The sequence below is a fragment of the Heptranchias perlo genome, unplaced genomic scaffold (assembly GCF_035084215.1).
Source record: "Heptranchias perlo isolate sHepPer1 unplaced genomic scaffold, sHepPer1.hap1 HAP1_SCAFFOLD_50, whole genome shotgun sequence".
Classification (NCBI taxonomy): domain Eukaryota; kingdom Metazoa; phylum Chordata; class Chondrichthyes; order Hexanchiformes; family Hexanchidae; genus Heptranchias; species Heptranchias perlo.
Genome location: NW_027139516.1, coordinates 6891244 through 6899962, shown reverse-complemented (window position 1 = coordinate 6899962; position 8719 = coordinate 6891244).

Here is an 8719-nt window from a genome sequence, read left to right as displayed (position 1 = left end):
ATGTACTCAGATTGACAGGTTAGGGGGTTTGGGAGACAGTGGGGATAAATGGTATGTACTCAGATTGACAGATTAGGGAGTTGGGAGACAGTGTGAATAAATGGTATGTCCTCAGATTGACAGGTTCGGGGGTTTGGGAGACAGTGGGGACAAATTGTATGTACTCAGATGGACAGGATAGGGAGTTGGGAGACAGTGGGGATAAATGGTATGTACACAGATTGACAGGTTAGGGGATTTGGGAGACAGTGGGGATAAATGGTTTGTACTCAGATTGACAGGTTAGGGGGTTTGGGAGACAGTGGCGATAAATGGTATGTACTCAGATTGACAGGTTAGGGAGTTTGGGAGACAGTGGGGACAAATTGTATGTACTCAGATTGACAGGATAGGGAGTTGGGAGACAGTGTCGATAAATGGTATGTACACAGATTGACAGGTTACGGGGTTTGGGAGATAGTGGGGATAAATGGTCTGTACTCAGATTGCAGGTTCGGGAGTTGGGAGACAGTGGGGATAAATGGTTTGTTCTCAGATTGACAGGTTAGGGAGTTTGGAGACAGTGGGGATAAATGGTATGTACTCAGATTGACAGGTTAGGGAGTTGGGAGACAGTGGGGAGAAATGGTATGTTCTCAGATTGACATTTTATGGAGTTGGGAGACAGTGGGGATAAATGGTATGTACTCAGATTGACCGGTGAGGGAGTTGGGAGACAGTGGGGAGAAATGGTATGTCCTCAGATTGACAGGTTAGGGAGTTGGGAGACAGTGGGGATAAATGGTATGTACTCAGATTGACAGGTTAGGGAGTTGGGAGGCAGTGGGAAAAATGGTATGTACTCAGATTGACAGGTTAGGGAGTTGGGAGGCAGTGGGAAAAATGGTATGTCCTCAGATTGAAAGGTTAGGGATTTGGGAGTCAGTGGGGATAAATGGTATGTACTCAGATTGACATTTTATGGAGTTGGGTGACAATGGGGATAAATGGTATGTACTCAGATTGACCGGTGAGGGAGTTGGGAGACAGTGGGGAGAAATGGTATGTACTCAGATTGACCGGTGAGGGAGTTGGGAGACAGTGGGGAGAAATGGTATGTACTCAGATTGACCGGTGAGGGAGTTGGGAGACAATGGGGAGAAATGGTAAGTACACAGATTGGCAGGTTAGTGAGTTGGGAGACACTGGGGATAAATGGTCTGTACTCAGATTGACCGGTTAGGGAGTTGGGAGACAGTGGGGACAAATGGTTTGTCCTCAGATTGACAGGTTATGGAGTTTGGAGACAGTGGGGATAAATGGTATGTAGTGATATTGACAGGAAAGGGAGTTGGGAGACAGTGGGGATAAATGGTATGTCCTCAGATTGACAGGTTAGGGAGTTGGGAGACAGTGGGGATAAATGGTATGTCCTCAGATTGACAGGTTAGGGAGTTGGGAGAGAGTGGGGATAAATGGTTTGTCCTCAGATTGACAGGTTAGGGAGTTTGGAGACAGTGGGGATAAATGGTATGTAGTGATATTGACAGGAAAGGGAGTTGGGAGACAGTGGGGATAAATGGTATGTCCTCAGATTGACAGGTTAGGGAGTTGGGAGACAGTGGGGATAAATGGTATGTCCTCAGATTGACAGGTTAGGGAGTTGGGAGAGAGTGGGGATAAATGGTTTGTCCTCAGATTGACAGGTTAGGGAGTTGGGTGTCAGCGGGGATATATGGTATGTACTCAGATTTGTATAATTGGACCTTAGAATTAGGCCTTAATCCAGTGAGACTATAAAATACGCAAAATACCGCAAGTGGAATCGTTTACATGGAGCTGTGTGACCAAACAGAAAAGAATATTGAAGATCTTATCAAATGGCGGAGCGGGCTCGAGGGGCTGAATGGCCTACTCGTATTCCTATGTTCCTATGTTCCCATCTAAAAACATTAGCCTCATGCTGGTTGATTATTGTAGGTATTATTTTTCGAGACGTTAACTGCATTTGTGAATATAAAATGGGATGGGCTGTGCAGCCAATGGTTGATTCTGCCCGTACTTGGTGTGAAGCTGGAGTACGTAGAATAGCTTTGAACCTTCCTTTGTGGTGGGTGAGAAATCGGACATGCAGCAGGATTGGGAAGGAAGCAGAGAATGTAATCAGGCATGGGGCAGGTGGAATGGAAAGCAGGGTGAGAATCAGTAATAGAGCAGGAGGGCGAAAGGATGTGGGGAAGATCAGGCCGGGAACAGGAGGAAAGGAAGGGCAAGGGGAGAATTAGGATTGCAGCAGGTGGGGATGGAATAAAGGGTTAGGGGAGAGATTGGAGTGGAGGAAAGCAGTCGAACTGGAGGCGGTTACAGGAGCAGGGGAACATTCAGTCACGGAGCAGGTGGGATGGAAAGTGCATCTGGGGAAGGCACGTTAGAACAGAATCAGACATGGAGCTGAGGGAATGGAAACAAGGGGAGAAACAGATATGGAACCGGTTGAGGGGGGAAACAAACATTAAAGGTCAGGCACAGAATCGGTGGGGGGAGTAGACAGGGAACTGGCAGGGATTTCAGACACGAAGCAGGGGAGCTGTAAACGGAATGGGATGACAGAGAAGCAGGAAGGGGAATCGGACATGGAGGAGTCGCAATGCGTTGCATGGACTTTTAATATTTCTGTTAAATACTAATACTAATTTGGAAGTGAATTTAATGTTCAGAGTTTCTCAGCGTCACAATAAATTGAACTCGCTGCTAAACTTTTAAAACAAAGATTAAATGAAAGGGTGTAATTTCATCACCCCCAATAAAGATTAACCGGCCGATGAACTGAAAAGTCATTTGTTTACCGCACACATTTGCTGATTCAGTTCCAGTAAGTGAAACCTGTAGCCTGATACTGAAGGATGTGAATATCCTGATCAAGGCCGAGACTGTTACTCATTTACTGGAGACTATCTGCCGGAGATTATAATCATTGCTCTGTTGGTAATAAATGGCCATGATTGGAAGATAAACTGTAACCAGTCATGTGACGGGAATTGTACAAATTCAGGGCAATAGGATCAGATTAGCATTATAATAGACCCAATACAGAGATTAATAGAGCCGGGATCAGAATGTTTTACATTTACACAGAGCTGGAATCGGGGCAATAAAACAGTTAATTATCGAAAGGGAAGATAATTCCAAACACTTAACGTTTCAACTCAGAGAGTTCACTGTGTCCTTCCCTCTGGTGTTTGACCCCAATAAACTAACAGCGAGCTTTGCCCCTTGCTGTCTGTGTCCTTTTATGGTTCGATAATAAAAAGGATTTTATGGTGAGCATTAAAATCTAATTGACGACACGGAACTGAACCTGGCGACAGAACACAGTTTCGCTGCGGGGCCTTCTGAATTACAGATGGAAGAGCTGGGGGGACTTAGTAATTATTTCCACGCAAAGAATTAATGGTGTTGGTTAAAAATCAGTAATTTATCAGACAATTCAATCCGATTGAGACCGTGTATGATTCAGACCGAGCCCCACACCAGAGAACAGGGCGGGGTGGGATTGTACTGATCAGGCTGAAGGTCGTGTTTATGACGGTGATGTGTAACTGATCTTTACTCCAGGGTGTGTTCATTAACCTGCAGACCCCACATCCCTAACTTACCCGGACACTGTGGAAACAGAATCAGGAGCCGCAGCACAAGGTTAGGACCCCAAATATACTGAGCACAATGATTCTGTTTTAAAGTAGACCAATGGGGCTTTCACCGTTTACTTGTGAAGTAATTCAATTATATTGAAAATCGGGGAGCTACTCACGGATCAGAATGTAAGGGTTGCTTATTTCCTGAAATTAACAGTCGTGGCAGCGTCATTTAAGAGAATAAAACCTCAATCTATTATCTCCCGCTAAAATCCTATTGTTTAAAATATTATTGGAAGATATTTCTGAATTATTACATCTCTTATGAACAAACAGTTGGAGTTGCTACTTTGCAACATACAACACAGCCCCCAACCACCAACATAACCCAGTGTGGTGGCCCGTATGATTCCAGCCACTGGAGGTTTTCCCTTTGACTCCCGTTGACCTCAGTTTGCTGGAGCTCTTTGGTGCCGCACCCGATCAAACGCCGCTTGTTTACGGGGTGAGTTCCCCTCACTTCTCCTCTGATTCTCCACTCTCGCATTCATTTGTGGATTGACACGATAAAGAAGTCTGAAACCGAGTGGTTCTGGCGGAATCGGTTCTGAGCGCTGGCGGGCAGATTATTGACGAGCGATTGTTATTTGATGGAACAACTCCCTCCATCACTTTGCTGATGATTCAGAGGTGACTGATAGGGCGCTGATTGCTCGGGTCCAAATAGTCCTTGATTCTGTGCACTGGACACAGCAGTATTGACATGGAACGTGTGAATTCTCACGTGGCAGGATTGGGGAAAAGGTATAAAAGAGTGGGTGTTTGGAGAGAAAACTCGGAATTCGATCAGGCCTTATCAGCTTTGAAAATCCTCGAGCTCATAACTATAACCTGTTCGAAATTTTCCCTGAGCAGTAAATGTGCTGTTAAGTTGCATACTTTATTCCGATGAATGTCAATAAATGCTTTGAACCCTATTATATTGAGGAGTAAACTTATCAACTTATAAAGGGAGAATACTTATCACCTAACAGAGAGGGTCAGAAAATAATCTACCCGAGAGAGCCAATGAAAATATCAATTAATTTCAGTGGTTGGAAGGGACAGTGTGGTATTGGTGTGGGACAGGGTCAGTGGGGTGTCGGTTGTGGGACTGGGTCAGTGGGGTGTTGGTGTGGGACTGGGTCAGTGGGGTGTGGGTGTGGGACTGGGTCAGTGTGATATCGAGGTGGGACTGGGTCAGTGCGATGTCGGTGTGGGACTGGGTCAGTGGGGTGTCGGTGTGGGACTGGGTCATTGGGGTGTGGGTGTGGGACTGGGTCAGTGGGGTGTCGGTGTGGGACTGGGTCAGTGGGGTGTCGGTGTGGGACTGGGTCAGTGGGGTGTGGGTGTGGGACTGGGTCAGTGGGGTGTCGGTGTGGGACTGGGTCAGTGGGGTGTGGGTGTGGGACTGGGTCAGTGGGGTGTCGGTGTGGGACTGGGTCAGTGGGGTTTCGGTGTGGGACTGGATCAGTGGGGTGTGGGTGTGGGACTGGGTCAGTGGGGTGTCGGTGTGAGACTGGGTCAGAGGGAGAGGGTCGGTGTGCGACTATGTCAGTGGGGTGTCGATAGAGGACTGGGTCAGTGGGGTGTCGGTGTGGGACTGGGTTAGTGGTTTGTGGGTGTGGAATTGGTTCAATGGGATTTCGGTGTAGGACTGGGTCAATGGTGTGTGGTGTGGATTTGGGTCAGTGGGGTTTCGGTGTAGGACTGGGTCAGTGGGGTGTCGGTGTGGGAGTGGGTCAGTGGGGTTTCGGTGTAGGACAGGGTCAGTGGTGTGTGGTGTGGATTTGGGTCAGTGGGGTGACGGTGTATTACTGGTTCGGCGTTGTGTGGGTCCGGGACTGCGCTTGTGGGGCTGAGGAACAACACGTGAACTGTACAGGGTCGGTGAGAATGCAATCTCCAAGTTACAGATCTTCACTGAAAAGAAAAGATGCTTTGAAGATGAAACTCGATACACACATGAGGGAGTAAGGAATAGAAGGATATGCTGATCGGGTTAGATCAAACTGGATTTGAGGAGGCTCGTCTGCTGCATAAACACTGGCACGGACTAGTTGGGCCGAATGGTCTATTTCTGTGCCTTACATTCTGCGTCATTCTGTGCAAAAAAGGGGAGTGACGAGGCTGCATTTTATGAATCAGTTTTGTAAAGTGAGAATATCGAAAGCTTTTCTCTAATTCTGTATCGTGGAACAAGCGAACTCCACCAGTGGAACAGGGAGATTCCAATCGCCCAATCAGAGAGCGTGGAATGTTGTGTAAAAGTGGACTGAATTTAACTTGTTCTATAACACTAAACCACAAATGAGAATTTTGTGTTACAGAGGAGAGGGTTTGATTAAAGAGACGAACCCACATTGACCCGCGAGTGAATAGTTAGACACGTGTATCTCCATCTCCAGCTTCTCTTTCCTCTCAATGTTTTGACTCCTCCCGAATTTCTGCCCATCTTTCTCACAACTCCATGTGTGAATCTCTCCAAGCTGGTTTCCCCTCCTGTCACAGCACCGAAATGGCAATACTCAAAATCACAAATAACACCTTCTATTGCTGTGACCGTGGTAAACTTTCCCTCCTCATTCTTCTCCACCTCTGCAGCCTTTGACAAGGTCGATCTCGATATCCTCCTCCAACGCCTCTCCTCCATTGTCCAGCTCATTGGGACTGCCCTCACTTGGTTCCACTTTTACCTGTCCAGTCGTAGCCGGAGAATCTCCTGAAATGGCTTCTCTGCTCCCGTACTGTGAACTCTGGGAATCCCCCATGGATCCAACCTCACCCCTTCCTATTTCTCATCTCGTGTTGGAGACATTATATGAAGACAAGGGTTCAGCTTTCACATGTACACTGGCAACACTCTGCTCGACCAATCCACAATCTCTCCAGGCCCATTCACTGCCTCTGATTTGTCACGCTGCTCGTCCGACGTCCAGTCTGAGACGAGCTGCACATTTCTCCAATTAAACATTGGGAAGACCGAAGACACCATCTTGAACCCCAACCACGAATTCTGTTCCCTCGCAAAACACAAACACAAGTGGAGAATTCTGATTCTAAAACAGCAGTCAAATTTACCACATATATTCATGCTGCTTTCTGAGATTGAATAACTCCTAATGATATGACAAACATGAATGCTGTGCATCACCTAACGGTTCAAAGTTACACGATTCATAACATAATACATTGGTGTTAAAATTAGAACAGTGGTAGATCTGTTCACCTCCTATAGTGCTCATTAGTGTTAATATTAGAACAGTGGTAAATCTCCTCACCTCCTACAGTGTTCATTAGTGTTAATATCAGAACAGTGGTAAATCTCCTCACCTCCTACAGTGCTCATTAGTGTTAATATTAGAACAGTGGTAAATCTCCTCACCTCCTAGAGTGCTCATTAGTGTTAACGTTAGAACAGTGGTAAATCCCCTCACCTCCTACAGTGCTCATTAGTGTTAATATCAGAACAGTGGTAAATCTCCTCACCTCCTACAGTGCTCATTTGTGTTAATATCAGAACAGTGGTAAATCTCCTCACCTCCTACAGTGCTCATTGGTGTTGATATTAGAACAGTGGTAAATCTCATCACCTCTTACAGTGTTCATTGGTGTTAATATCAGAACAGTGGTAAATCTCCTCACCTCCTACAGTACTCATTAATGTTAATATTAGAACAGTGGTAAATCTCCTCACCTCCTACAGTATTCATTAGTGTTAATATTGGAACAGTGGTAAATTTCCTCACCTCATACACTGCTCAATAGTCAGGTGATGACACCATAAGAAATATGGTGAATAGCTTCTAATATAAGCACCAATCAGGACACATCTCCACGCACACACGGACACTGTCACTGCCCATCGGGACCAGAGGAATCACACCCAGGTATATATTGTATATGTGAATAGATATCATATGGAAGATAACCATCTTGAGCCAGAAGTCCCGAGTGGATGATCCATCTCTGCCTCCTCCCGATATCCGCACCATCACAGATCCAGTCTTCAGCCAATTCGATTCACTGCACGTGACATCAAGAAACGGCTGAGTGCACTGGAGAAAATAAAGACTATGGGCCCCGACAACATACCAGCGATCGTGCTGAAGATTTGTACTCCAGAATTCGCTGTGCCTCTAGCCAAGCTGTTCCAGTACAGCGACAACACCGGCATCTACCCGACAATGTGGAAATTTGTTAGGGATGTCCTGTCCACAAAAAGCAGGACAAATCCAATCCGGCCAATTACCGCTACATCAGTATACTCTCAATCATCAGCAAAGCGATGGAATATGTCGTCGACAGTGCTATCAAGCAGCACTTGCTCAACAAATAACCTGCTCACCGATGCTCAGTTTGGATTCCGCCAGGACCACTTGACTCCACACCTTATTACAGTCTTGATCCAAATATGGATTCTAGAGGTGAGGTGGGAGTGACTGCGCTCCACATGAAGGCAGCATTTACCGAGTGTGGCACCAAGGAACCCCAGTAAAATTGAAGCCAATTGGATTCAGGGGGAAAACTCTAATTTGGCTCGAGTGATACCAAGCACAAAGGAAGATGGTAGTGGTTGATGGAGGCCAATCATCTCAGCCCCAGGACATTGCTGCAGGAGTTCCTCAGGGCAGCGTCCTCGGCCCAACCATCTTCAGCTGCTTCATAAATGAGGTTCCCTCCATCATAAGGTCACAAATTGGGATGTTCGCTGATGATTGCACAGTGTTCAGTTTCATTCGTAAGCCCACATATAATGAAGCAGTCCGTGCCCGCAAGCAGTAAGACCTGGACAATATCTAGGATTCGGCTGATAAGTGGCAATTAACATTTGCGCCAGAAACGTGCCAGGCAATTACCATCTCCAACAAGAGAGGGTCTAACCACGTCCCCTTGATATTCAACGGCATTACCATCGCCGAAATCCACACCATCAAACACCTGTGTTTCACGATTGACCAGAAACTTAACTGGACCAGCCACGTAACGACTCTTGCTCCAAAAGCAGGTCAGAGGCTTGGTATTCTGCGGCGAGTCACTCACCTCCTGACTACCCAAAGCCTTTC